The sequence below is a fragment of the Mobula hypostoma genome, chromosome X1 (assembly GCF_963921235.1).
Source record: "Mobula hypostoma chromosome X1, sMobHyp1.1, whole genome shotgun sequence".
NCBI lineage: Eukaryota > Metazoa > Chordata > Chondrichthyes > Myliobatiformes > Myliobatidae > Mobula > Mobula hypostoma.
Genome location: NC_086128.1, coordinates 66,833,521 through 66,860,322, shown reverse-complemented (window position 1 = coordinate 66,860,322; position 26,802 = coordinate 66,833,521). Strand labels below are relative to the sequence as shown.

The 26,802-nt window shown below is 60.2% G+C and overlaps 1 protein-coding gene across 1 annotated transcript in view; it reads right to left on the bottom strand.

Annotated features, from left to right (window-relative positions):
- The window catches only part of LOC134340210 (uncharacterized), an 82,718-nt gene that overhangs the window by 6,931 nt on the left and 48,985 nt on the right, over positions 1 to 26,802 (bottom strand). The gene's annotated exons all lie outside the window — the stretch shown is intronic.

Sequence of the window (26,802 nt, the reverse complement as noted above, 5' to 3'; positions counted from 1 at the left end):
TAACATTGTCAATGATTCCTCCCATCCATTCAACAATCTCTTAGACCACCCCCCACCCCGCCCCACCACCAGGCAGGAGGTACTGTAGCATTAGGACAAGAACTGTTAGGACGGGAAACAGCTTCAACCCACCCACCATGAGGTACTGAGCTCCCTGACATCACCCCAGTCTCATCACGTATGAAACGCCAGGAGCTTTCGACTGCTTACTTTTTAAACCTGTGTCGTAAAGGCAGATTATTATTTGTTAATTTATTTGTGTGAGTGAGTGAGAGAGAGAGAGGTAGAGAGAGAGAGAGAGAGAGATAGAGAGAGAGATAGAGAGAGATGGAGAGATAGAAATAGAGAGAGAGATAGAGAGAGATAGATAGAGAGATAGAGAGAGAGATAGAGATAGAGATAGAGAGAGAGAGATGGAGAGAGAAATAGAGAGAGATAGAGAGAGATAGAGGGATAGAGAGATAGAGAGATAGAGAGAGATAGAGGGATAGAGAGATAGAGAGATAGAGAGAGATAGAGGGATAGAGAGATAGAGAGATAGAAATAGAGAGAGATAGAGAGAGATAGAGGGATAGAGAGATAGAGAGATAGAAATAGAGAGAGAGAGAGATAGAGAGAGATAGAGGGATAGAGAGATAGAGAGATAGAGAGAGATAGAGGGATAGAGAGATAGAGAGATAGAAATAGAGAGAGATAGAGAGAGATAGAGGGATAGAGAGATAGAGAGATAGAAATAGAGATAGAGAGAGATAGAGAGAGATAGAGAGAGAGATAGAGAGAGAGATAGAGAGAGAGATAGAGAGAGAGATAGAGAGAGAGAGATGGAGAGAGAGATGGAGAGAGATGGAGAGAGAGAAGGAGAGATAGAATTAGAGAGAGATAGAGAGAGATAGAGAGAGAGATAGAGAGAGATAGAGAGAGAGAGAGAGAGATAGAGAGAGAGATGGAGAGATAGAAATAGAGATAGAGAGAGATAGATAGAGAGATAGAGAGAGATAGAGAGATAGAGAGATAGAGAGAGATAGAGATGGAGAGATAGAAATAGAGAGAGATAGAGAGAGATAGAGAGAGATAGAGAGAGATAGAGAGAGAGAGAAATGGAGAGATAGAAATAGAGAGAGATAGAGAGAGATAGAGAGATAGAGAGATAGAGAGAGATGGAGAGAGAGATAGAGAGAGATAGAGAGAGAGAGAGATAGAGAGATAGAGAGATAGAGAGATAGAGAGATAGAGAGATAGAGAGAGAGATAGAGAGATAGAGAGAGATAGAGAGAGAGAGAGAGAGAGAGAGAGAGAGAGATAGAGAGAGAGATGGAGAGATAGAAATAGAGAGAGATAGAGAGATAGAAATAGAGATAGAGAGAGAGGTAGATAGAGAGATAGAGAGAGATAGAGAGATAGAGAGAGATAGAGATGGAGAGATAGAAATAGAGAGAGATAGAGAGAGATAGAGAGAGATAGAGAGATAGAGAAAGATAGAGAGAGATAGAGAGAGAGAGAAATGGAGAGATAGAAATAGAGAGAGATAGAGAGAGAGAGAGATAGAGAGAGATGGAGAGAGAGATAGAGAGAGAGAGATAGAGAGAGAGAGATAGAGAGATAGAGAGAGAGATAGAGAGAGATAGAGAGAGATAGAGAGAGATAGAGAGAGAGATAGAGAGAGAGATAGAGAGATAGAAATAGAGAGAGATAGAGAGAGATAGAGAGAGATAGAGAGATAGAAATAGAGATAGAGAGAGAGATAGAGAGATAGAGAGATAGAGAGAGATGGAGAGATAGAAATAGAGAGAGAGAGAGATAGAGAGTGATAGAGAGAGAGAGATAGAGAGAGATAGAGAGAGACAGAGAGAGAGAGATAGAGATAGAGAGATAGAGATAAAGAGATAGAGATAGAAATAGAGAGATAGAGATAGAGAGATAGTGAGATAGAGAGAGATAGAGATAGAGAGAGATAGAGAGATAGAGAGAGATAGAGAGAGGTAGAGAAAAAGAGAGATAGAGAAAGAGAGAGACAGAGAGAGAGACAGACAGACAGACAGACAGACAGAGACAGAGACACACACAACACAACACAACTGTGTTGTGCACCGTGGTCCAGAGGAACGTTGTGGATTTGGTGGTATACTTCATGTGTTGTGTGTGAGTTATACGTACTGTGTTCTGCACCGTGGTCCGGAGGAACATTGCTCGTTTGACAGTATACTTTACGTGTTGTGTGTGTGAGTTATACGTACTGTGTTCTGCACCGTGGTCCGGAGGAACATTGTTTCGTCTGGCGGTAGCCGAGCGGTGAGTGAGACACCACTGCAGCTGCGGTATTTCGGAGTTCAATTCCGGCGTTGCTCTGACAGGAGTCTCTGTACGTCCTGTCCCCATGGAACGCGTGCGTTTTCCCTGGGTGTCCCAGGTACCTCCCCCAGCCCGAAGACGTACCGGGTAGGTTAACCAGTCATCGTAAACCAACTCAGGATGGATAGGGTTAGGGTTAATCTGGTTTGTCGCAGGGTAACATAATTGGTGGAAATGTACATAACGCACAACGGCCAACTTTGGGTTGGGGGATGGGTGGGCTCGCTTCAAGTGACTGGTCTGACGTGGTGACCTAACCACGTCGAGTACACAGACAGCACTTTGCGTTCAGTGTGGACAACTCTGCTTAGCCACATCACCATCCGGTACGGAGGGGCCGATGACACAGGATCAGAAAAGAAATTGCAGGGAGTTGGGAACCCTGCTGGCTGCGTCAAGGGCAACGCGCACGAAACGCTGGAGGAGCACAGCAGGCCAGGCAGCAGCTGTGGAAAAGAGCAAAGAGTCCACATTTCCGGGCGAGAACCTTTGGCAGGACTGGAGGGGCAAGAAAGAGGGGGAGAGACAGAAGTGGGTGTTAGGAGAAGGGAGAGAAGCGGGTGTGAGGGGGAGAGAGAGAAGGGGTTGTGAGGGGGGAGAGAGAAGGGGGTGCGAGGGGGGAGAGAGAAGGGGGTGCGAGGGGGGAGAGAGAAGGGGGTGCGAGGGGGGAGAGAGAAGGGGGTGCGAGGGGGGAGAGAGAAGGGGGTGCGAGGGGGGTGCGAGAGAAAGGGGGTGCGAGGGGGGAGAGAGAAGGGGGTGCGAGGGGGAGAGAGAGAAGCGGGTATGAGGGGGAGAGAGATAAGGGTTTGTGAGGGGGTGAAGAGAGAGAAGGGGGTGTCAGGGGGAGAGAGAGAAGGGGGTGTGAGGGGGAGAGAGAGAAGGGGGTGTGAGGGTGAAGAGAGAAAAGGGGGTGTGAGGGGGGGAAGAGAGAGAAGGAGGTGTCCGGGAGAAAAGAGAGAAGGGGGTGTGAGGGGGAAGAGAGAAAAGGGGTGTGAGGGGGAGAGAGAGAAGGGGGTGTAAGGGGGAGGGAGAGAAGTGGGTGTGAGGGGGAGAGAGAGAAGGGGGTGTGAGGGGGAAGGGAGAGAAGGGGGTGTGAGGGAGAAGGGAGAGAAGGGGTGTGAGGGGGAAGGGAGAGAAGGGGGTGTCAGGGGGAGAGAGAAGTGGGTGCTAGGGGGGAGAGAGAGAAGCGGGTATGAGGGGGAGAGAGATAAGGGTATGTGAGGGGGTGAAGAGAGAGAAGGGGGTGTCAGGGGAGAGAGAGAAGGGGGTGTGAAGGGGAGAGAGAGAAGGGGGTGTGAAGGGGAGAGAGAGAAGGGGGTATGAGGGGGAGAGAGAAGGGGGTGTGAGGGTGAAGAGAGAAAAGGGGGTGTGAGGGGGGGGGAAGAGAGAGAAGGGGGTGTCCGGGAGAAAAGAGAGAAGGGGGTGTGAGGGGGAAGAGAGAAGGGGGTGTGAGGGGGAGAGAGAGAAGGGGGTGTGAGGGGGAGAGAGAGAAGGGGGTGTGAGGGGGAGAGAGAGAAGGGGGTGTGAGGGGGAGAGAGAGAAGGGGGTGTGAGGGGGGAAGGGAGAGAAGGGGTGTGAGGGGGGAAGGGAGAGAAGGGGTGTGAGGGGGGAAGGGAGAGAAGGGGGTGTGAGGGGGAAGGGAGAGAAGGGGGTGTGAGGGGGAAGGGAGAGAAGGGGGTGTCAGGGGAGAGAGAAGTGGGTATGAGGTGGAAGAGAGAAGGGGGTGTCAGGGGTAGAGAGAGAAGGGGTTGTGCGGGGGAGAGAGACAAGGGGGTGTGAGGGGGAAGAGACAGAAGGATGTGTGAGGGGGAAGAGAGAGAAGGGGGTGTGAGGGGGAAGAGAGAGAAGGGGGTGTCAGGGGGGAGAGAGAAGGGGGTGTGAGGGGGGAAGGGAGAGAAGGGGTGTGAGGGGGGAAGGGAGAGAAGGGGGTGTGCGGGAGAAGGGAGAGAAGAGGTGTGAGGGGGAAGGGAGAGAAGGGGGTGTGAGGGGGAAGAGACAGAAGGATGTGTGAGGGGGAAGAGAGAGAAGGGGGTGTGAGGGGGAAGAGAGAGAAGGGGGTGTCAGGGGGGAGAGAGAGAGAAGGGGGGGTCAGGGGGGAGAAGAGAGAAGGGGGTGTAAGGGGGAGGGAGAGAAGTGGGTGTGAGGGGGACGAGAGAGAGGGGGTATGAGGGGGGAGAGAGAGAAGGGTGTGTGAGGGGGAGAGAGAAGGGGGTGTGAGGGGGGAGAGAGAAGGGGGTGTGAGGGGGAGAGAGAAGGGGGTGTGAGGGGGGAGAGAGAAGGGGTGTGAGGGGGAGACAGAGAAGGGGGTGTTGGGGGGAGAGAGAGAAGGGGGTGTGAGGGGAGAGAGAGAAGGGGGTGTGAGGGGGAGAGAGAGAAGGGGGTGTGAGGGGAAGAGAGAGAGAAGGGGGTGTGAGGGGGAGAGAGAGAAGGGGGTGTGAGTGAGAGAGAAAAGGGGGTGTGGGGGGGAAGAGAGAGAAGGGGGTGTCCGGGAGAAAAGAGAGAAGGGGGTGTGAGGGGAAAGAGAGAAGGGGGTGTGAGGGGGAGAGAGAGAAGGGGGTGTGAGGGGGAGAGAGAGAAGGGGGTGTGAGGGGGGAAGGGAGAGAAGGGGGTGTGAGGGGGGAAGGGAGAGAAGGGGGTGTGCGGGAGAAGGGAGAGAAGAGGTGTGAGGGGGAAGGGAGAGAAGGGGGTGTGAGGGGGAAGGGAGAGAAGGGGGTGTCAGGGGGAGAGAGAAGTGGGTATGAGGTGGAAGAGAGAAGGGGGTGTGAGGGGGAAGAGAGAGAAGGGGGTGTGAGGGGGAAGAGAGAGAAGGGGGTGTGAGGGGGAAGAGAGAGAAGGGGGTGTGAGGGGGAGAGAGAGAAGGGGGTGTGAGGGGGAAGAGAGAGAAGGATGTGTGAGGGGGAAGAGAGAGAAGGGGGTGTGAGGGGGAAGAGAGAGAAGGGGGTGTGAGGGGGGAGAGAGAAGGGGGTGTGAGGGGGAGAGAGAGAAGGGGGTGTGAGGGGGAGAGAGAGAAGGGGGTGTGAGGGGGGAAGGGAGAGAAGGGGGTGTGAGGGGGGAAGGGAGAGAAGGGGGTGTGCGGGAGAAGGGAGAGAAGAGGTGTGAGGGGGAAGGGAGAGAAGGGGGTGTGAGGGGGAAGGGAGAGAAGGGGGTGTCAGGGGGAGAGAGAAGTGGGTATGAGGTGGAAGAGAGAAGGGGGTGTGAGGGGGAAGAGAGAGAAGGGGGTGTGAGGGGGAAGAGAGAGAAGGGGGTGTGAGGGGGAAGAGAGAGAAGGGGGTGTGAGGGGGAAGAGAGAGAAGGGGGTGTGAGGGGGAGAGAGAGAAGGGGGTGTGAGGGGGAAGAGAGAGAAGGATGTGTGAGGGGGAAGAGAGAGAAGGGGGTGTGAGGGGGAAGAGAGAGAAGGGGGTGTGAGGGGGAAGAGAGAGAAGGGGGTGTGATGGGGGAGAGGGAGTAGGGGGTGTGAGGGGGAGAGAGAGAAGGGGGTGTGAGGGGGAAGAGGGAGTAGGGGGTGTGAGGGGGAAGAGAGAGAAGGGGGTGTGAGGGGGAAGAGAGAGAAGGGGGTGTGAGGGGGGAGAGAGAAGGGGGTGTGAGGGGGAGAGAGAGAAGGGGGTGTGAGGGGGAGAGAGAGAAGGGGGTGTGAGGGGGGAAGGGAGAGAAGGGGGTGTGAGGGGGGAAGGGAGAGAAGGGGGTGTGCGGGAGAAGGGAGAGAAGAGGTGTGAGGGGGAAGGGAGAGAAGGGGGTGTGAGGGGGAAGGGAGAGAAGGGGGTGTCAGGGGGAGAGAGAAGTGGGTATGAGGTGGAAGAGAGAAGGGGGTGTGAGGGGGAAGAGAGAGAGGGGGTGTGAGGGGGAAGAGAGAGAAGGGGGTGTGAGGGGGAAGAGAGAGAAGGGGGTGTGAGGGGGAAGAGAGAGAAGGGGGTGTGAGGGGGAAGAGAGAGAAGGGGGTGTGAGGGGGAGAGAGAGAAGGGGGTGTGAGGGGGAAGAGAGAGAAGGATGTGTGAGGGGGAAGAGAGAGAAGGGGGTGTGAGGGGGAAGAGAGAGAAGGGGGTGTGAGGGGGGAGAGAGAAGGGGGTGTGAGGGGGAGAGAGAGAAGGGGCTGTAAGGGGGGAGGGAGAGAAGTGGGTGTGAGGGTTTCGAGAGAGAAGGGGGTATGGGGGGGAAAGAGAGAAGGGGGTGTGAGGGAGAAGAGAGATAAGGGTTTGTGTGGGGGTGAAGAGAGAGAAGGGGTGTGAGGGGGGAGAGAGAGAAGGGGGTGCGAGGGGGAAGAGAGAAGGGGGTGTGAGGAGGAAGAGAGAAGGGGGTGTGAGGAGGAAGAGAGAGAAGGGGGTGTGAGGGGGGAGAGAGAAGGGGGTGTGAGGGGGGAGAAAGAAGGGGGTGTGAGGGGGGAGAAAGAAGGGGGTGTGAGGGGGGAGAGAGAAGGGGGTGTGAGGGGGAGAGAGAGAAGGGAGTGTCGGGGGGAGAGAGAGAAGGGGGTGTGAGGGGGGGAAAGAGAGAAGGGGGTGTGATGGGGAGAGAGAGAAGGGGGTGTGGGGGGGAGAGTGAAGGGGGTGTGAGGGTGAAGAGAGAAAACGGGGTGTGAGGGGGAAAAAGAGAGAAGGGGGTATGAGGGTGAAGAGAGAGAAGGGCGTGTGAGGGGGAGAGAGAAGGGGGTGTGAGGGGGAGAGAGAGAAGGGGGTGTGAGGGGGAGAGAGAAGAGGTTGTGAGGGGTGAAGAGAGAAAAGGGGGTGTGAGGGGGAGAGAGAGAAGGGGTTGCGAGGGGGAGAGAGAAGGGGTTGTGAGGGGGGAGAGAGAGAAGGGGGTGTGAGGGGGGAGAGAGAGAAGGGGGTGTGAGGGGGAGAGAAGAGAGAGAAGGGTGTGAGGGGGGAGAGAGAAGAAGGGGTGTGAGGGGGGAGAGAGAGAAGGGGGTGTGAGGGGGAGAGAGAGAAGGGGGTGTGAGGGGGAGAGAGAAGGGGGTGTGAGGGGGAGAGGAGAAGGGGTGTGAGGGGGAGAGAGAGAAGGGGGTGTGAGGGGGAGAGAGAGAAGGGGGTTGAGGGGGAGAGAGAGAAGGGGGTGAGGGGGAGAGAGAGAAGGGGTGTGAGGGGGAAGAGAGAGAAGGGGGTGTGAGGGGGAGAGAGAGAAGAGGGTGTGAGGGGGAGAGAGAGAAGGGGGTGTGAGGGGGAGAGAGAGAAGGGGGTGTGAGGGGGAGAGAGAGAAGGGGTTGTGAGGGGGAGAGAGAAGGGGGTGTGAGGGGGAGAGAGAGAGGGGGTGTGAGGGGGAGAGAGAGAAGGGGTTGTGAGGGGGAGAGAGAGAAGGGGGTGTGAGGGGGAGAGAGAGAAGGGGTTGTGAGGGGGAGAGAGAGAAGGGGGTGTGAGGGGGAGAGAGAGAGGGGGTGGAGGGGGAGAGGGGGGTGTGAGGGGGGAGAGAGAAGGGGGTGTGAGGGGGGAGAGAGAAGGGGGTGTGAGGGGGAGAGAGAGAAGGGGGTGTGAGGGGGGAGAGAGAGAAGGGGGTGTGAGGGGGGAGAGAGAGAAGGGGGTGTGAGGGGGAGAGAGAGAAGGGGGTGTGAGGGGGGAGAGAGAGGGGGGTGTGAGGGGGGAGAGAGAGAGGGGGTGTGAGGGGGAGAGAGAGAAGGGGTGTGGGGGAGAGAGAAGGGGGTGTGAGGGGGGATAAAAGAGAAGGGGGTGTGAGGGGGAGAGAGAGAAGGGGCTGTGGGGGGTGAAGGGGTGTCAAGATGGAGAGAGAGAAGGGGGTGTGAGGGGGGAAAGAGAGAAGGGGGTGTGAGGGGGAGAGAGAGAAGGGGGTGTGAGGGGGAAAGAGAGAAGGGGGTGTGATGGGGAGAGAGAGAAGGGGGTGTGAGGGGGGAAGAGAGAAGGGGGTGTGAGGGGGAAGGAGAGAAGGGGGTGTGAGGGGGAAGGAGAGAAGGGGGTGTGAGGGGGAGAGAGAAGGGGGTGTCAAGATGGAGAGAGAGAAGGGGTTGAGGGTGGAGGGGAAGAGAGAGAAGGGGGTGTGAGGGGGAAGAGAGAGAAGGGGGTGTGAGGGGGAGAGAGAGAAGGGGGTGTGAGGGGAAGAGAGAAGGGGGAGTGAGGGGGAGAGAGAGAAGGGGGTGTGAGGGGGAGGAGAGAAGGGGGTGTGAGGGGGAGAGAGAGAAGGGGGTGTGAGGGGGAAAGAGAGAAGGGGGTATGAGGGGGGAAAGAGAGAAGGGGGTGTGAGGGGGAGAGAGAGAAGGGGGTGTGAGGGGGAGAGAGAGAAGGGGGTCTGAGGGGGGAGAGAAGGGGGTGTGAGGGGGAGAGAGAAGGGGGTGTGAGGGGGAGAGAGAAGGGGGTGTGAGGGGCGAGAGAGAGGAAGGGTGTGAGGGGCGAGAGAGAAGGGGGTGTGAGGGGGAGAGAGAAGGGGGTGTGAGGGGAAGAGAGAAGGGGGTGTCAGGGGGAGGGAGAGAAGTGGGTGTGAGGGGGATGAGAGAGAAGGGGGTATGAGGGGGAGAGAGAGAAGGGGGTGTGAGGGGGAGAGAGAAGGGGGTGTGAGGGGGAGAGAGAAGGGGGTATGAGGGGGAGAGAGAAGGGGGTATGAGGGGGGAGAGAGAGAAGGGTGTGTGAGGGGGAGAGAGAAGGGGGTGTGAGGGGGAGAGTGAAGGGGGTGTGAGGGGGAGAGAGAAGGGGGTGTGAGGGGGAGAGAGAGAAGGGGGTGTAAGGGGGAGGGAGAGAAGTGGGTGTGAGGGTTTCGAGAGAGAAGGGGGTATGGGGGTGAAGAGAGAGAAAGGGGTGTGAGGGGGAGAGAGAGAAGGGGGTGCGAGGGGGAAGAGAGAAGGGGGTGTGAGGAGAAAGAGAGAAGGGGGTGTGAGGGGGAAGGGAGAGAAGGGGGTGTCAGGGGGAAGAGAGAGAAGGGGGTGTGAGGGGGAAGAGAGAGAAGGGGGTGTGAGGGGGGGGAGAGAAGGGGGTGTGAGGGGGAGAGAGAAGGGGGTGTGAGGGGGGAGAAGGGGGTGTGAGGGGGGAGACAGAAAAGGGGGTGTGAGGGGGGAGACAGAGAAGTGGGTGTCGGGGGAGAGAGAGAAGGGGGTGTGAGGGGGGAGAGAGAAGGGGGTGTGAGGGTGAAGAGAGAAAACGGGGTGTGAGGGGGGAAAAGAGAGAAGGGGGTGTGAGGGTGAAGAGAGAGAAGGGCGTGTGAGGGGGAGAGAGAAGGGGGTGTCAGGGGGACAGAGAGAAGGGCGTGTGAGGGGGAAGAGAGAAGGGGTGTCAGGGGGAAGAGAGAAGGGGGTGTCAGGGGGAGAGAGAGAAGGGGGTGTCAGGGTGAGAGAGAGAAGGGGGTGTGAGGGGGAAGGGAGAGAAGGGGGTGTCAGGGGGAAGGGAGAGAAGGGGGTGTCAGGGGGAAGAGAGAGAAGGGGGTGTGAGGGGGGAGAGAGAAAAGGTTGTGAGGGGTGAAGAGAGAGAAGGGTGTGTCAAGAGGGAGAGAGAGAAGAGGGTGTGAGGGGGAAAGAGAAGGGGTGCGATGGGGAGAGAGAGAAGAGGGTGTGAGGAGGGAGAGAGAGAAGGGGGTGTGAGGGGGAGAGAAAGAAGGGGGTGTGAGGGGGGAAGGGAGAGAAGTGGGTGTGAGGAGGGAAGGGAGAGAAGGGGGTGTGAGGGGGGAAGGGAGAGAAGGGGGTGTGAGGGAGAAGAGAGATAAGGGTTTGTGAGGGGGTGAAGAGAGAGAAGGGGGTGTGAGGGGGAGAGAGAGAAGGGGGTGCGAGGGGGAAGAGAGAAGGGGGTGTGAGGAGGAAGAGAGAAGGGGGTGTGAGGAGAAAGAGAGAAGGGGGTGTGAGGGGGAAGGGAGAGAAGGGGGTGTCAGGGGGAAGAGAGAGAAGGGGGTGTGAGGGGGGAGAGAAGGGGGTGTGAGGGGGAGAGAGAAGGGGGTGTGAGGGGGGAGAAGGGGGTGTGAGGGGGGAGACAGAGAAGGGGGTGTGAGGGGGGAGACAGAGAAGTGGGTGTCGGGGGAGAGAGAGAAGGGGGTGTGAGGGGGGAGAGAGAAGGGGGTGTGAGGGTGAAGAGAGAAAACGGGGTGTGAGGGGGGAAAAGAGAGAAGGGGGTGTGAGGGTGAAGAGAGAGAAGGGCGTGTGAGGGGGAGAGAGAAGGGGGTGTCAGGGGGACAGAGAGAAGGGCGTGTGAGGGGGAAGAGAGAAGGGGTGTCAGGGGGAAGAGAGAAGGGGGTGTCAGGGGGAGAGAGAGAAGGGGGTGTCAGGGTGAGAGAGAGAAGGGGGTGTGAGGGGGAAGGGAGAGAAGGGGGTGTCAGGGGGAAGAGAGAGAAGGGGGTGTGAGGGGGGAGAGAGAAAAGGTTGTGAGGGGTGAAGAGAGAGAAGGGTGTGTCAAGAGGGAGAGAGAGAAGAGGGTGTGAGGGGGGAAAGAGAAGGGGTGCGATGGGGAGAGAGAGAAGAGGGTGTGAGGAGGGAGAGAGAGAAGGGGGTGTGAGGGGGAGAGAAAGAAGGGGGTGTGAGGGGGGAAGGGAGAGAAGTGGGTGTGAGGAGGGAAGGGAGAGAAGGGGGTGTGAGGGGGGAAGGGAGAGAAGGGGGTGTGAGGGGGGAAGGGAGAGAAGGGGGTGTGAGGGGGGAAGGGAGAGAAGGGGCTGTGAGGGGGAAGGGAGAGAAGGGGGTGTCAGGGGGAGAGAGAAGTGGGTATGAGGGGGAAGAGAGAAGGGGGCGTGCGGGGGAGAGAGACAAGGGGGTGTGAGGGGGAAGAGAGAGAAGGAGTTGTGAGGGGGAAGAGAGAGAAGGGAGTGTGAGGGGGAGAGGGAGAAGGGGGTGTAAGGTGGAGGGAGAGAAGTGGGTGTGAGGGGGACAAGAGAGAAGGGGGTATGAGGGGGGAGAGAGAGAAGGTGGTGTGAGGGAGAAGAGAGATAAGAGTTTGTGAGGGGGTGAAGAGAGAGAAGGGGGTGTCAGGGGGAGAGAGAGAAAAGGGGGTGTGAGGGGGGAGATTGAAGGGGTTGCGAGGGGGGAGAGAGAGAAGGGGGTGTGAGGACGGAGAGAGAGAAGGGGTTGTGAGGGGGAGAGAGACAAGGGGTTTTGAGGGGGAGAGAGAGAAGGGGGTGTGAGGGGGGAGAGAAAAGGGGGTGTGAGGGGGGAGAGAGAAGGGGGTGTGAGGGGGAGAGAGAAGGGGGTGTGAGGGGGGAGAGAGTAGGGGATGTGAGGGGGGAGTGAGAGAAGTGGTGTGAAGGGGAGAAGAGAGAAGGGGGTGTGAGGGGGAGAGAGAGAAGGGGGTGTGAGGGGGAGAGAGAGAAGGGGGTGTAAGGGGGGGAGGGAGAGGTGGGTGTGAGGGGGATGAGAGAGAAGGGGGTGTGAGGGGGAGAGAAAAGGGGGTGTGAGGGGGGAGAGAAAAGGGGGTGTGAGGGGGGAGAGAAAAGGGGGTGTGAGGAGGGAGAGAGAAGGGGTCGTGAGCGGGAGAGAGAGAAGGGAGTGTGAGGGGGGAGAGAAAAGTGGGTGTGAGGGGGGAGAGAAAAGGGGGTGTGTGGAGGGAGAGAGAAGGGGGTGTGAGGGGGAGAGAGAAGGGGGTGTGGGGGGGGGACGAGAGAGAAGGGGGTATGAGGGGGAGAGAGAGAAGGTGGTGTCAGGGGGAGAGATAGAAGGGGGTGTGAGGGGGATAAGAGAGAAGGGGGTGTGATGGGGAGAGAGAGAAGGGGGTGTGAGGGGGAGAGAAGGGTGTGTCAAGAGGGAGAGAGAGAAGGGGGTGTGAGGGGGGAAAGAGAGAAGGGGGTGTGATGGGGAGAGAGAGAAGGGGGTGTGAGGGGGGAGAGAGAAGGGAGTGTGAGGGGGGAAGGGAGAGAAGGGGGTGTGAGGGGGAAGGGAGAGAAGGGGGTGTGAGGGGGAAGGGAGAGAAGGGGGTGTCAGGGGGAGAGAGAAGTGGGTATGAGGTGGAAGAGAGAAGGGGGTGTCAGGGGTAGAGAGAGAAGGGGTTGTGCGGGGGAGAGAGACAAGGGGGTGTGAGGGGGAAGAGACAGAAGGATGTGTGAGGGGGAAGAGAGAGAAGGGGGTGTGAGGGGGAAGAGAGAGAAGGGGGTGTCAGGGGGGAGAAGAGAGAAGGGGGGGTCAGGGGGGAGAAGAGAGGAGGGGGTGTGATGGGGAGAGAGAGAAGGGGGTGTGAGTGGGGAGAGAAGGGTGTGTCAAGAGGGAGAGAGAGAAGGGGGTGTGAGGGGGGAAAGAGAGAAGGGGGTGTGATGGGGAGAGAGAGAAGGGGGTGTGAGGGGGAGAGAGAAGGGAGTGTGAGGGGGGAAGGGAGAGAAGGGGGTGTGAGGGGGAAGGGAGAGCAGGGGGTGTGAGGGGGAAGGGAGAGAAGGGGGTGTCAGGGGGAGAGAGAAGTGGGTATGAGGTGGAAGAGAGAAGGGTGTGTCAGGGGTAGAGAGAGAAGGGGTTGTGCGGGGGAGAGAGACAAGGGGGTGTGAGGGGGAGAGAGAGAATGATGTGTGATGGGGAAGAGAGAGAAGGGGGTGTGAGGGGGAAGAGAGAGAAGGGGGTGTCAGGGGGGAGAAGAGAGAAGGGGGTGTAAGGGGGAGGGAGAGAAGTGGGTGTGGGGGGGACGAGAGAGAAGGGGGTATGAGGGGGAGAGAGAGAAGGGGGTGTGAGGGGGAGAGAGAAGGGGGTGTGAGGGGGAGAGAGAAGGGGGTGTGAGGGGGGAGAGAGAAGGGGGTGTGAGGGGGAGAGAGAGAAGGGGGTGTGAGGGGGAGAGAGAGAAGGGGGTGTGAGGGGGAGAGAGAAGGGGATGTGAGGGGGAGAGAGAAGGGGGTGTGAGGGGGAGAGAGAGAAGGGGGTGTAAGGGGGAGGGAGAGAAGTGGGTGTGAGGGTTTCGAGACAGAAGGGGGTATGGGGGGAGAGAGAGAAGGGGGTGTGAGGGGGAGAGAGAGAAGGGGGTGCGAGGGGGAAGAGAGAAGGGGTGTGAGGGGGGAGAGAGAAAGGGGTGTGAGGGGGAGAGAGAAGGGGGTGTCAAGGGGGAAGGGAGAGAAGGGGGTGTGAGGGGGGAAGACAGAGAAGGGGGTGTGAGGGGGAAGGGAGAGAAGGGGGTGTGAGGGGGGAAGGGAGAGAAGGGGGTGTGAGGGGGAAGGGAGAGAAGGGGGTGTGAGGGGAGAGACAAATGGGTATGAGGGGGAAGAGCGAAGGGGGTGTGAGGGGGAGAAGGGGGTGTAAGGTGGGAGGGAGAGAAGTGGGTGTGAGGGGGACAAGAGAGAAGGGGGTATGAGGGGGGAGAGAGAGAAGGGGGTGTGAGGGAGAAGAGAGATAAGAGTTTGTGAGGGGGTGAAGAGAGAGAAGGGGGTGCCAGGGGGAGAGAGAAAAGGGGGTGTGAGGGGGGAGAGAGAAGGAGTTGCGAGGGGGGAGAGAGAAGGGGTTGTGAGGGGGAGTGAGAGAACGGGTTGTGAGGGGGAGAGAGAGAAGGGGGTGTGAGGGGGGAGAGAAAAGGGGGTGTGAGGGGGGAGAGTGAAGGGGGTGTGAGGGGGAGAGAGAAGGGGGTGTGAGGGGGGAGAGAGTAGGGGATGTGAGGGGGGAGCGAGAGAAGTGGTGTGAACGGGGGAGAAGAGAGAAGGGGGTGTGAGGGGGGAGAGAGAAGGGGGTGTGAGGGGGAGAGAGAAGGGGGTGTGAGGGGGGAGAGAGAGGTGGGTGTGAGGGGGACAAGAGAGAAGGGGGTGTGAGGGGGCAGAGAAAAGGGGGTGTGAGGGGGGGAGAGAAAAGGGGGTGTGAGGAAGGAGAGAGAAGGGGTCATGAGGGGGAGAGAGAGAAGGGGGTGTGAGGGGGGAGAGAAAAGGGGGTGTGTGGAGGGAGAGAGAAGGGGGTGTGAGGGGGAGAGAGAGAAGGGGGTGTGGAGAGGGATAGAGAGAAGGGGGTGTCAGGGGGAGAGATAGAAGGGGGAGTGAGGGGGGAAAGAGAGAAGGGGCTGTGATGGGGAGAGAGAGAAGGGTGTGTGAGGGGAGAGAGAAAGGTGTGTCAAGAGGGAGAGAGAGAGAAGGGGGTATGAGGGGGGATAAGAGAGAAGGGGGTGTGATGGGGAGAGAGAGAAGGGGGTGTGAGGGGGAGAGAGAAGGGGGTGTGAGGGGGAGAGAGAAGGGGGTGTGAGGGGGAGAGAGAAAAGGGGGTGTGAGGGGGAGAGAGAAAAGGGGGTGTGAGGGGGGAGAGAGAAAAGGGGGTGTGAGGGGGGAAGGGAGAAAAGGGGGTGTGAGGGGGGAGGGAGAGAAGTGGGTGTGACAGGGAAGGGAGAGAAGGGGGCGTGAGGGGGGAGAAGTGGGTGTGAGGGGGAGAGAGAGAAGGCGGTGTGAGGGGGAGAGAGAGAAGGGGGTGTGGGTGGAGAGAGAGAAGGGGGTGTGGGGGGAGAGAGAGAAAGGGGTGTGGGGGGAGAGAGAGAAAGGGGTGTGGGGGGAGAGAGAGAAGGGGGTGTGAGGGGGGAGAGAGAAGGGAGTGTGAGGGGGAAGGGAGAGAACGGGGTGTGAGGGGGAAGGGAGAGAAGGGGGTGTCAGGGGAGAGAGAACTGGGTATGTGGGGGAAGAAAAAAGGGGTTGTGAGGGGGGAGAGAGAAAAGGGGGTGTGAGGGGGAAGGGAGAAAAGGGGGTGTGAGGGGGGAGGGAGAGAAGTGGGTGTGACGGGGAAGGGAGAGAAGGGGGTGTGACGGGGAAGGGAGAGAAGGGGGTGTGACGGGGAAGGGAGAGAAGGGGGTGTGAGGGGGGAGAAGTGGGTGTGAGGCGGAGAGAGAGAAGGCGGTGTGAGGGGGAGAGAGAGAAGGGGGTGTGGGGGGAGAGAGAGAAGGGGGTGTGGGGGGAGAGAGAGAAGGGGGTGTGGGGGGAGAGAGAGAAGGGGGTGTGGGGGGAGAGAGAGAAGTGGGTATGTGGGGGAAGAGAAAAGGGGGTGTGAGGGGGAGAGAGAAAAGGGGGTGTGGGGGGAGAGAGAAAAGGGGGTGTGAGGGGGAAGGGAGAGAAGGGTGTGTGAGGGGGGAGGGAGAGATGTGGGTGTGAGGGGGAGGAGAGAGAAGGGGGTGTGAGGGGGAAGGGAGAGAAGGGGGTGTGAGGGGGGGAGAAGTGGGTGTGAGGGGGAGAGAGAAGGCGGTGTGAGGGGGAGAGAGAGAAGGGGCTGTGGGGGGAGAGAGAGAAGGGGGTGTGGGGGGAGAGAGAGAAGGGGGTGTGGGGGGAGAGAGAGAAGGGGGTGTGGGGGGAGAGAGAGAAGGGGGTGTGGGGGGAGAGAGCGAAGGGGGTGTGAGGGGGGAGAGAGAAGGGAGTGTGAGGGGGGAAGGGAGAAAAGGGGGTGTGAGGGGGAGGGAGAGAAGTGGGTGTGACGGGGAAGGGAGAGAAGGGGGTGTGAGGGGGGAGAAGTGGGTGTGAGGCGGAGAGAGAGAAGGGGGTGTGCGGGGAGAGAGAGAAGGGGCTGTGGGGGGAGAGAGAGAAGGGGGTGTGGGGGGAGAGAGAGAAGGGGGTGTGGGGGGAGAGAGCGAAGGGGGTGTGAGGGGGGAGAGAGAAGGGAGTGTGAGGGGGGAAGGGAGAGAAGGGGGTGTGAGGGGGAAGGGAGAGAAGGGGGTGTCAGAAGTGGGTATGAGGGGGAAGAGAGAAGGGGGTGTGAGGGGGGAGGGAGATAAGGGTTTGTGAGGGGGTGAAGAGAGAGAGGGGGTGTCAGGGGGAGAGAGAAGTGGGTATGAGGGGGAAGAGAGAAGGGGGTGTGAGGGGGGAGGGAGAGAAGTGGGTATGAGGGGGAAGAGAGAAGGGGGTGTGAGGGGTAGAGATAGAAGGGGTTGTGCGGGGAGAGAGAGAGAAGTGGGTGTAAGGGGGAGGAGAGAGAAGGGGGTGTGAGGGGGGAGAGAGAAGGGGGTGTGAGAGGGGAAGGGAGAGAAGGGGGTGTGAGGGGGGAAGGGAGAGAAGGGGGTGTGAGGGGGGAAGGGAGAGAAGGGGGTGTGAGGGGGGAAGGGAGAGAAGGGGGTGTGAGGGGGGAAGGGAGATAAGGGGGTGTGAGGGGGGAAGGGAGATAAGGGGGTGTGAGGGGGAAGGGAGAGAAGGGGGTGTCAGGGGGAGAGAGAAGTGGGTATGAGGGGGAAGAGAGAAGGGGGTGTGAGGGGGAGAGGGAGAAGGGGGTGTGAGGGGGGAGAGAGAAGGGAGTTTGAGGGGGAGAGAGAAGGGGGTGTGAGAGGGAAGAGAGAAGGGGATGTGAGGGGGGAGCGAGAGAAGTGGTGTGAAGGGGGGAGAAGAGAGAAGTGGGTGTGAGGGGGAGAGAGAGCAGGGGGTGTGAGGGGGGAGAGAGAAAGGAGTGTGAGGGGGGAAGGGAGAGAAGGGGGTGTGAGGGGGAAGGGAGAGAAGGGGGTGTCAGGGGGAGAGAGAAGTGGGTATGAGGTGGAAGAGAGAAGGGGGTGTCAGGGGTAGAGAGTGAAGGGGTTGTGCGGGGGAGAGAGACAAGGGGGTGTGAGGGGGAAGAGAGAGAAGGATGTGTGAAGGGGAAGAGAGAGAAGGGAGTGTGAGGGGGAAGAGAGAGAAGGGAGTGTGAAGGGGAAGGAGAGAAGGGGGAGTGAGTGGGGAGAGAGAGAAGGGGGTGTGAGGGGGAGAGAGAAGGGGGTGTGAGGGGGAGAGAGAAGGGGGTGTGAGGGGGGAGAGAGAAGGGGGAGTGAGGGGGGAGAGAGAGAAGGGGGTGTAAGGGGGAGAGAGAGAAGGGGGTGTAAGCGGGGAGGGAGAGAAGTGGGTGTGAGGGTTTCGAGAGAGAAGGGGGTATGGGGGGTGAGAGAGAAGGGGGTGTGAGGGAGAAGAGAGATAAGGGTTTGTGAGGGGGTTAAAGAGAGAGAAGGGGGTGTGAGGGGGAGCGAGAGAAGGGGGTGCGAGGGGAAAGAGAGAAGGGGGTGCGAGGGGGGAGAGAGAAGGGGGTGTGAGGGGGGAGAGAGAGAAGTGGTGTGAAGGGGGAGAAGAGAGAAGTGGGTGTGAGGGGGAGAGAGAGAAGGGGGTGTGAGGGGGAGAGAGAGAAGGGGGTGTGAGGGGGAGAGAGAGAAGGGGGTGTGAGGGGGAGAGAGAAAGGAGTGTGGGGGGGAAGGGAGAGAAGGGGGTGTGAGGGGAAGGGAGAGAAGGGGGTGTCAGGGGTAGAGAGAGAAGGGGGTGTGAGGGGGAGAGAGAGAAGGGGGTGTAAGGGGGGAGGGAGAGAAGTGGGTGTGAGGGTTTCGAGAGAGAAGGGGGTATGGGGGGAGAGAGAGAAGGGGGTGTGAGGGAGAAGAGAGATAAGGGTTTGTGAGGGGGTGAAGAGAGAGAAGGGGGTGTGAGGGGGAGAGAGAGAAGGGGGTGTGAGGGGGGAGAGAGAAGGGGGTGTGAGGGGGGAGAGAGAAGGGGGTGTGAGGGGGGAGAGAGAAGGGGGTGTGAGGGGGGAGAGAGAAGGGGGTGTGAGGGGGAAAGAGAGAAGGGGGTGTGATGGGGAGAGAGAGAAGGGGGTGTGATGGGGAGAGAGAGAAGGGGGTGTGAGGGGGAGAGAGAAGGGGTGTGAGGGTGAAGAGAGAAAATTGGGTGTGAGGGGGGAAAAGAGAGAAGGGGGTGTGAGGGTGAGGAGAGAGAAGGGCGTGTGAGGGGGAGAGAGAAGGGGGTGTCAGGGGGAGAGAGAGAAGGGGGTGTGAGGGGGAAGAGAGAAGGGGGTGTGAGGGGGTCGAGAGAAGGGGGTGTGAGGGGGAAGAGAGAGAAGGGGGTGTCAGGGGAGAGAGAGAAGGCGGTGTCAGCGGGGGAGAGAAAGAAGGGGGTGTGAGGGGGAGAGAAAGAAGGGGGTGTGAGGGGGGAGAGAGAAGGGGGTGTGAGGGGGGAAGGGAGAGAAGGGGGTGTGAGGGGGAAGGGAGAGAAGGGGATGTGAGGGGGAAGGGAGAGAAGGGGTGTGAGGGGGAGAGAGAGAAGGGGGTGTGAGGGGGAAGAGAGAGAAGGGGGTGTGGGGGAAGAGAGAAGGGGGTGTGAGGGGGAGAGAGAGAAGGGGGTGTGAGGGGGAGAGAGAGAAGTGGGTGTGAGGGGGAGAGAGAGAAGTGGGTGTGAGGGGGGAAGAGAGAGAGAAGGGGGTGTGAGGGGGGAAGATGGAGAAGGGGGTGTGAGGGGGAAGAGAGAGAAGGGGGTGTGAGGGGAAAGAGAGAGAAGGGGGTGTGAAGGGGGAAGTGAGAGAAGGGAGTGTGGGGGGGAGAGAGAAGAGGGTGTGAGGGGGAGAGAGAGAAGGGGGTGTGAAGGGCAGAAGTGAGAGAAGGCGGTGTGAGGGGGGAGAGGGAGTAGGGGGTGTGAGGGGGAGAGAGTGAAGGGGCTGTGAGGGGTAGGAGGGAAGAAGGCGGTGTGAGGCCGAGGAGAGAGAGAAGGGGGGTGTGAGGGGGAGAGAGAGAAGGGGGTGTGAGGGGGAAGAGAGAGAAGGGCGTGTGAGGGGGAGAGAGAGAAGGGGGTGTGAGGGGGGAAGAGGGAGTAGGGGGTGTGAGGGGGGAGAGAGAGAAGGGCGTGTGAGGGGGAGGGAGAGAAGTGGGTGTGAGGGGGACAAGAGAGAAGGGGGTATGAGGGGGAGAGAGAGAAGGGGGTGTGAGGGAGAAGAGAGATAAGAGTTTGTGAGGGGGTGAAGAGAGAGAAGGGGGTGCCAGGGGGAGAGAGAAAAGGGGGTGTGAGGGGGAGAGAGAGAGGAGTTGCGAGGGGGGAGAGAGAAGGGGTTGTGAGGGGGAGTGAGAGAACGGGTTGTGAGGGGGAGAGAGAGAAGGGGGTGTGAGGGGGGAGAGAAAAGGGGGTGTGAGGGGGGAGAGTGAAGGGGGTGTGAGGGGGAGAGAGAAGGGGGTGTGAGGGGGGAGAGAGTAGGGGATGTGAGGGGGGAGCGAGAGAAGTGGTGTGAACGGGGGAGAAGAGAGAAGGGGGTGTGAGGGGGGAGAGAGAAGGGGGTGTGAGGGGGAGAGAGAAGGGGGTGTGAGGGGGGAGAGAGAGGTGGGTGTGAGGGGGACAAGAGAGAAGGGGGTGTGAGGGGGCAGAGAAAAGGGGGTGTGAGGGGGGGAGAGAAAAGGGGGTGTGAGGAAGGAGAGAGAAGGGGTCATGAGGGGGAGAGAGAGAAGGGGGTGTGAGGGGGGAGAGAAAAGGGGGTGTGTGGAGGGAGAGAGAAGGGGGTGTGAGGGGGAGAGAGAGAAGGGGGTGTGGAGAGGGATAGAGAGAAGGGGGTGTCAGGGGGAGAGATAGAAGGGGGAGTGAGGGGGGAAAGAGAGAAGGGGCTGTGATGGGGAGAGAGAGAAGGGTGTGTGAGGGGAGAGAGAAAGGTGTGTCAAGAGGGAGAGAGAGAGAAGGGGGTATGAGGGGGGATAAGAGAGAAGGGGGTGTGATGGGGAGAGAGAGAAGGGGGTGTGAGGGGGAGAGAGAAGGGGGTGTGAGGGGGAGAGAGAAGGGGGTGTGAGGGGGAGAGAGAAAAGGGGGTGTGAGGGGGAGAGAGAAAAGGGGGTGTGAGGGGGGAGAGAGAAAAGGGGGTGTGAGGGGGGAAGGGAGAAAAGGGGGTGTGAGGGGGGAGGGAGAGAAGTGGGTGTGACAGGGAAGGGAGAGAAGGGGGCGTGAGGGGGGAGAAGTGGGTGTGAGGGGGAGAGAGAGAAGGCGGTGTGAGGGGGAGAGAGAGAAGGGGGTGTGGGTGGAGAGAGAGAAGGGGGTGTGGGGGGAGAGAGAGAAAGGGGTGTGGGGGGAGAGAGAGAAAGGGGTGTGGGGGGAGAGAGAGAAGGGGGTGTGAGGGGGGAGAGAGAAGGGAGTGTGAGGGGGAAGGGAGAGAACGGGGTGTGAGGGGGAAGGGAGAGAAGGGGGTGTCAGGGGAGAGAGAACTGGGTATGTGGGGGAAGAAAAAAGGGGGTGTGAGGGGGGAGAGAGAAAAGGGGGTGTGAGGGGGAAGGGAGAAAAGGGGGTGTGAGGGGGGAGGGAGAGAAGTGGGTGTGACGGGGAAGGGAGAGAAGGGGGTGTGACGGGGAAGGGAGAGAAGGGGGTGTGACGGGGAAGGGAGAGAAGGGGGTGTGAGGGGGGAGAAGTGGGTGTGAGGCGGAGAGAGAGAAGGCGGTGTGAGGGGGAGAGAGAGAAGGGGGTGTGGGGGGAGAGAGAGAAGGGGGTGTGGGGGGAGAGAGAGAAGGGGGTGTGGGGGGAGAGAGAGAAGGGGGTGTGGGGGGAGAGAGAGAAGGGGGTGTGGGGGGAGAGAGAGAAGTGGGTATGTGGGGGAAGAGAAAAGGGGGTGTGAGGGGGAGAGAGAAAAGGGGGTGTGGGGGGAGAGAGAAAAGGGGGTGTGAGGGGGGAAGGGAGAGAAGGGTGTGTGAGGGGGGAGGGAGAGATGTGGGTGTGAGGGGGAGGAGAGAGAAGGGGGTGTGAGGGGGAAGGGAGAGAAGGGGGTGTGAGGGGGGGAGAAGTGGGTGTGAGGGGGAGAGAGAAGGCGGTGTGAGTGGGAGAGAGAGAAGGGGCTGTGGGGGGAGAGAGAGAAGGGGGTGTGGGGGGAGAGAGAGAAGGGGGTGTGGGGGGAGAGAGAGAAGGGGGTGTGGGGGGAGAGAGAGAAGGGGGTGTGGGGGGAGAGAGAGAAGGGGGTGTGGGGGGAGAGAGCGAAGGGGGTGTGAGGGGGGAGAGAGAAGGGAGTGTGAGGGGGGAAGGGAGAAAAGGGGGTGTGAGGGGGAGGGAGAGAAGTGGGTGTGACGGGGAAGGGAGAGAAGGGGGTGTGAGGGGGGAGAAGTGGGTGTGAGGCGGAGAGAGAGAAGGGGGTGTGCGGGGAGAGAGAGAAGGGGCTGTGGGGGGAGAGAGAGAGGGGGTGTGGGGGGAGAGAGAGAAGGGGGTGTGGGGGGAGAGAGCGAAGGGGGTGTGAGGGGGGAGAGAGAAGGGAGTGTGAGGGGGGAAGGGAGAGAAGGGGGTGTGAGGGGGAAGGGAGAGAAGGGGGTGTCAGAAGTGGGTATGAGGGGGAAGAGAGAAGGGGGTGTGAGGGGGGAGGGAGATAAGGGTTTGTGAGGGGGTGAAGAGAGAGAGGGGGTGTCAGGGGGAGAGAGAAGTGGGTATGAGGGGGAAGAGAGAAGGGGGTGTGAGGGGGGAGGGAGAGAAGTGGGTATGAGGGGGAAGAGAGAAGGGGGTGTGAGGGGTAGAGATAGAAGGGGTTGTGCGGGGAGAGAGAGAGAAGTGGGTGTAAGGGGGAGGAGAGAGAAGGGGGTGTGAGGGGGGAGAGAGAAGGGGGTGTGAGAGGGGAAGGGAGAGAAGGGGGTGTGAGGGGGGAAGGGAGAGAAGGGGGTGTGAGGGGGGAAGGGAGAGAAGGGGGTGTGAGGGGGGAAGGGAGAGAAGGGGGTGTGAGGGGGGAAGGGAGATAAGGGGGTGTGAGGGGGGAAGGGAGATAAGGGGGTGTGAGGGGGAAGGGAGAGAAGGGGGTGTCAGGGGGAGAGAGAAGTGGGTATGAGGGGGAAGAGAGAAGGGGGTGTGAGGGGGAGAGGGAGAAGGGGGTGTGAGGGGGGAGAGAGAAGGGAGTTTGAGGGGGAGAGAGAAGGGGGTGTGAGAGGGAAGAGAGAAGGGGATGTGAGGGGGGAGCGAGAGAAGTGGTGTGAAGGGGGGAGAAGAGAGAAGTGGGTGTGAGGGGGAGAGAGAGCAGGGGGTGTGAGGGGGGAGAGAGAAAGGAGTGTGAGGGGGGAAGGGAGAGAAGGGGGTGTGAGGGGGAAGGGAGAGAAGGGGGTGTCAGGGGGAGAGAGAAGTGGGTATGAGGTGGAAGAGAGAAGGGGGTGTCAGGGGTAGAGAGTGAAGGGGTTGTGCGGGGGAGAGAGACAAGGGGGTGTGAGGGGGAAGAGAGAGAAGGATGTGTGAAGGGGAAGAGAGAGAAGGGAGTGTGAGGGGGAAGAGAGAGAAGGGAGTGTGAAGGGGAAGGAGAGAAGGGGGAGTGAGTGGGGAGAGAGAGAAGGGGGTGTGAGGGGGAGAGAGAAGGGGGTGTGAGGGGGAGAGAGAGAAGGGGGAGTGAGGGGGAGAGAGAGAAGGGGGTGTAAGGGGGAGAGAGAGAAGGGGGTGTAAGCGGGGAGGGAGAGAAGTGGGTGTGAGGGTTTCGAGAGAGAAGGGGGTATGGGGGGTGAGAGAGAAGGGGGTGTGAGGGAGAAGAGAGATAAGGGTTTGTGAGGGGGTTAAAGAGAGAGAAGGGGGTGTGAGGGGGAGCGAGAGAAGGGGGTGCGAGGGGAAAGAGAGAAGGGGGTGCGAGGGGGGAGAGAGAAGGGGGTGTGAGGGGGGAGAGAGAAGGTGGTGTGAGGGGGGAGCGAGAGAAGTGGTGTGAAGGGGGAGAAGAGAGAAGTGGGTGTGAGGGGGAGAGAGAGAAGGGGGTGTGAGGGGGAGAGAGAGAAGGGGGTGTGAGGGGGAGAGAGAAAGGAGTGTGGGGGGGAAGGGAGAGAAGGGGGTGTGAGGGGAAGGGAGAGAAGGGGGTGTCAGGGGTAGAGAGAGAAGGGGGTGTGAGGGGGAGAGAGAGAAGGGGGTGTAAGGGGGGAGGGAGAGAAGTGGGTGTGAGGGTTTCGAGAGAGAAGGGGGTATGGGGGGAGAGAGAGAAGGGGGTGTGAGGGAGAAGAGAGATAAGGGTTTGTGAGGGGGTGAAGAGAGAGAAGGGGGTGTGAGGGGGAGAGAGAGAAGGGGGTGTGAGGGGGGAGAGAGAAGGGGGTGTGAGGGGGGAGAGAGAAGGGGGTGTGAGGGGGGAGAGAGAAGGGGGTGTGAGGGGGGAGAGAGAAGGGGGTGTGAGGGGGAAAGAGAGAAGGGGGTGTGATGGGGAGAGAGAGAAGGGGGTGTGATGGGGAGAGAGAGAAGGGGGTGTGAGGGGGAGAGAGAAGGGGTGTGAGGGTGAAGAGAGAAAATTGGGTGTGAGGGGGGAAAGAGAGAAGGGGGTGTGAGGGTGAGGAGAGAGAAGGGCGTGTGAGGGGGAGAGAGAAGGGGGTGTCAGGGGGAGAGAGAGAAGGGGGTGTGAGGGGGAAGAGAGAAGGGGGTGTGAGGGGGAAGAGAGAAGGGGGTGTGAGGGGGAAGAGAGAGAAGGGGGTGTCAGGGGAGAGAGAGAAGGCGGTGTCAGCGGGGGAGAGAAAGAAGGGGGTGTGAGGGGGAGAGAAAGAAGGGGGTGTGAGGGGGGAGAGAGAAGGGGGTGTGAGGGGGGAAGGGAGAGAAGGGGGTGTGAGGGGGAAGGGAGAGAAGGGGATGTGAGGGGGAAGGGAGAGAAGGGGTGTGAGGGGGAGAGAGAGAAGGGGGTGTGAGGGGGAAGAGAGAGAAGGGGGTGTGGGGGAAGAGAGAAGGGGGTGTGAGGGGGAGAGAGAGAAGGGGGTGTGAGGGGGAGAGAGAGAAGTGGGTGTGAGGGGGAGAGAGAGAAGTGGGTGTGAGGGGGGAAGAGAGAGAAGGGGGTGTGAGGGGGGAAGATGGAGAAGGGGGTGTGAGGGGGGAGAGAGAGAAGGGGGTGTGAGGGGGAAGAGAGAGAAGGGGGTGTGAAGGGGGAAGTGAGAGAAGGGAGTGTGGGGGGGAGAGAGAAGAGGGTGTGAGGGGGAGAGAGAGAAGGGGGTGTGAAGGGCAGAAGTGAGAGAAGGCGGTGTGAGGGGGGAGAGGGAGTAGAAGGGGTGTGAGGGGGAGAGAGAGAGGGGTGTGAGGGGAGAGAGAGAAGGGGGTGTGAGGGAGGAAGAGAGAGAGAGGGGGGTGTGAGGGGGAGAGAGAGAAGGGGGTGTGAGGGGGAAGAGAGGGGAGAGGGGGGGTGTGAAGGGGGAAGTGAGAGAAGTGGGTGTGAGGGGGAGAGAGAGAAGGGGGTGTGAGGGGGAGAGAGAGAAGGGGGTGTGAGGGGGAGAGAGAGAAGGGGGTGTGAGGGGGAGAGAGAGAAGGGGTGTGAGGGGGAGAGAGAGAAGGGGGTGTGAGGGGGAGAGAGAGAAGGGGGTGTGAGGGGGAGAGAGAGAAGGGGGTGTGATGGGGAGAGAGAGAAGGGGGTGTGATGGGGGAGAGAGAGAAGGGGGTGTGATGGGGAGAGAGAGAAGGGGGTGTGAGGGGGAGAGAGAGAAGGGGGTGTGATGGGGAAGAGAGAGAAGGGGGTGTGATGGGGGAGAGAGAGAAGGGGGTGTGAGGGGGAAGAGAGAGAAGGGGGTGTGAGGGGGAGAGAGAGAAGGGGGTGTGATGGGGGAGAGAGAGAAGGGGGTGTGAGGGGGAGAGAGAAGGGGGTGTGATGGGGGAGAGAGAGAAGGGGGTGTGAGGGGGAAGAGAGAGAAGGGGGTGTGATGGGGGAGAGAGAGAAGGGGGTGTGAGGGGGGAGAGAGAGAAGGGGGTGTGAGGGGGAGAGAGAGAAGGGGGTGTGAGGGGGGAAGAGAGAGAAGGGGGTGTGAGGGGGGAGAGAGAGAAGGGGGTGTGAGGGGGGAGAGAGAAGGGGGTGTGAGGGGGGAGAGAGAAGGGGGTGTGAGGGGGAGAGAGAGAAGGGGGTGTGAGGGGGAGAGAAGGGGGTGTGAGGGGGAGAGAGAGAAGGGGGTGTGAGGGGGAGAGAGAGAAGGGGGTGTGAGGGGGAGAGAGAGAAGGGGGTGTGAGGGGGAGAGAGAGAGAGGGGAGGGGGGGTGTGGGGGGGAAGAGAGAGAAGGGGGTGTGATGGGGAGAGAGAGAAGGGGGTGTGAGGGGGAGAGAGAGAAGGGGTTGTGAGGGGGAAGAGAGAGAAGGGGTTGTGAGGGGGAGAGAGAGAAGGGGTTGTGAGGGGGAAGAGAGAGAAGGGGTTGTGAGGGGGAAGAGAGAGAAGGGGGTGTGAGGGGGAAGAGAGAGAAGGGGGTGTGAGGGGGAGAGAGAGAAGGGGTTGTGAGGGGGAAGAGAGAGAAGGGGTTGTGAGGGGGGAAGAGAGAGAAGGGGTTGTGAGGGGGAAGAGAGAGAAGGGGTTGTGAGGGGGAGAGAGAGAAGGGGGTGCGAGGGGGGAAGAGAGAGAAGGGGTTGTGATGGGGAGAGAGAGAAGGGGGTGTGAGGGGGGAAGAGAGAGAAGGGGTTGTGAGGGGGAAGAGAGAGAAGGGGTTGTGAGGGGGAAGAGAGAGAAGGGGTTGTGAGGGGGAGAGAGAGAAGGGGGTGCGAGGGGGGAGAGAGAAGGGGGTGCGAGGGGGGAGAAAGAGATAAGGGCTGATTGATAAGTTTATGGCCTAAGGTAGAAGGAGATGAGTTAGAAGGCATCCGTTAGTCTTACGAGACCATGGATCTGCGCCTGGAAAGTCTTCACCCTCCAGGGTGCAGGCCTGGGCAAGGTTGTATGGAAGACCCGCAGTTGCCCATGCTGCAGGTCTCCCCTCTCCGCGACACCGATGTTGTCCAAGGGAAGGGCATTAGGACCCATACAGCTTGGCACCAGTGTCGTCGCAGGGTAATGTGTGGTTATGTGCCTTGCTCAAAGGACACAACACACCACCTTAGCTGAGGCTCAAACTAGCGACTTCAGCTCACCAGACCAGCGCCTTAACCACTTGACCCATGCGCCGACACTGTAAGGTCGATGAGAGGTGAGGGAGCAGGTTACCAGGTTGGGACCCGGCTGGGTTTGAACTCAGGACCTTCTGCCTTGAAGTCCAGTGCTGATGCCACTACACCACCGGCCGACCCCCTGTTCTTTGTCCCGCACTACTTTATTGCAATTTATAGTTTTCTCTAAGTTTCAAGTTTAATTGTCTTTCAACGACACAGCCAAATGAAACAGCGTTACTCCAGGGCCGCGTTGCAAAGCACACAGCACCAACAGTCACACACGCACAGCACAAGGCAGTTATCAGATAAAGCACAGGCACGCTCAGGAAACGTGGAGTCCAAGTCCCCAATTCCACGGACGTTGCGGCAGTCTGCAGTCAAACACAACGCAGCTTGCCTTCTGTCAAAGACCTGTGCAGAACAGTAAATTTCGTGACACGTGATGCTGACTCTGCCGGGTCTGGCGTCTGCGGCCGATGGGAATCATCGACAGGTTAATGGGAAACTGGAAGGCGGCGACACTTGGATTGGAGAGCTGGCAGCTCGCCACTGCACGAAGCACCATAAACATCCCATCTCGGCAAAGTACACCGACCACAGAGCTGCACACCACTTAAACCCTGTCCCAGTGCCAGGCGAGAGGACGGGGGGTGGGGAGAGAGGGGGGGAGAGAGGGGGGAGGGAGAGAGGGGGAGAGAGGGGGAGGGGGGAGGGGGAGAGAGGGGGAGAGAGGGGGAGAGAGGGGGAGAGAGGGGGAGAGAGGGGGAGAGAGGGGGAGAGAGGGGGAGAGAGGGGGAGAGAGGGGGAGAGAGGGGGAGAGGGGAGGGAAGGGAGGAGGAGAAGGGGAGGAGGGGGGAGGAGGGGGGAGGAGGGGGGAGGGGGAAGGAGGGGGGAGGGGGGGGGAGGGGGGAGGAGGGGGGAGGAGGGGGGAGGAGGGGGGAGGGGAGAGAGGGGGAAGAGGGAGACGTGGGGGAGAGGGGAGGGAAGGGAGGAGGAGAAGGGGAGGAGGAGGGGGAAGGGAGGAGGGGGGAGGAGGGGGGAGGAGGGGGAAAGAGGGGAGCAGGATGGAGGGGAAGGATGGAGGGGAAGGATGGAGGAGGGATTGGGAGGGGAAGGATGGAGGAGGGATTGGGAGGGGAAGGAGGGAGGAGGGATTGG